General features: G+C 49.3%; 1 protein-coding gene and 1 pseudogene across 1 annotated transcript in view; both read right to left on the reverse strand.

Annotated features, from left to right (window-relative positions):
- LOC111814145 (zinc finger protein 431-like) overlaps positions 1 to 517 on the reverse strand; it is a 629125-nt gene that overhangs the window by 455384 nt on the left and 173224 nt on the right. The window lies entirely within an intron of this gene.
- LOC101564037 overlaps positions 1 to 517 on the reverse strand; it is a 6604-nt pseudogene that overhangs the window by 5578 nt on the left and 509 nt on the right.

Consider the following 517-nt stretch of genomic DNA (forward strand, 5'->3'; position numbering starts at 1 on the left):
TGTGGTGCTGGGGGATTGAACCGTGGTCCCTGTGCTCTGCCAAGCTTGTTCTAAGTAGGTGCTTTAGACCACTGAGCCATTTCACCAGCCCCTCAAATCTGTTCTGTATCGTCCTGGACTCAAGTCCTGAATGCAACGTCACAAAACACAGCAACACAGCTGAACACGGAGCAACTTGGGCTCACTTTGGAATTTCAGGCAGTGTCTCGCTTGGCAGTTGATGCTGGCCTTGCACTTCCTACGTGGCCCAGGTTGGCCAAGAACTCGCGGTGATCTTCCTGCCTCAGCCTCCAGAATGCCAGGATCACAGGCAGGCACAAAGTCACCCACCTTCTAACGATGTTCTTTCACATCACTTCAATGAGGTCAGACTTGGCACAATGAATAACACCTACATTTCAAACAGAAATGTTTCAAATACTCTGTTGTCAGACTGCAGATACTCAATGTGCATGTCCAGTGAGAAACGCTGGGAGGTAAAAGAAGTGTGCACCGCTCTTTCTCGTGCACTTTTCTT

The sequence above is a fragment of the Octodon degus genome, unplaced genomic scaffold (genome assembly GCF_000260255.1).
Source record: "Octodon degus isolate 3935 unplaced genomic scaffold, OctDeg1.0 scaffold00274, whole genome shotgun sequence".
NCBI lineage: Eukaryota > Metazoa > Chordata > Mammalia > Rodentia > Octodontidae > Octodon > Octodon degus.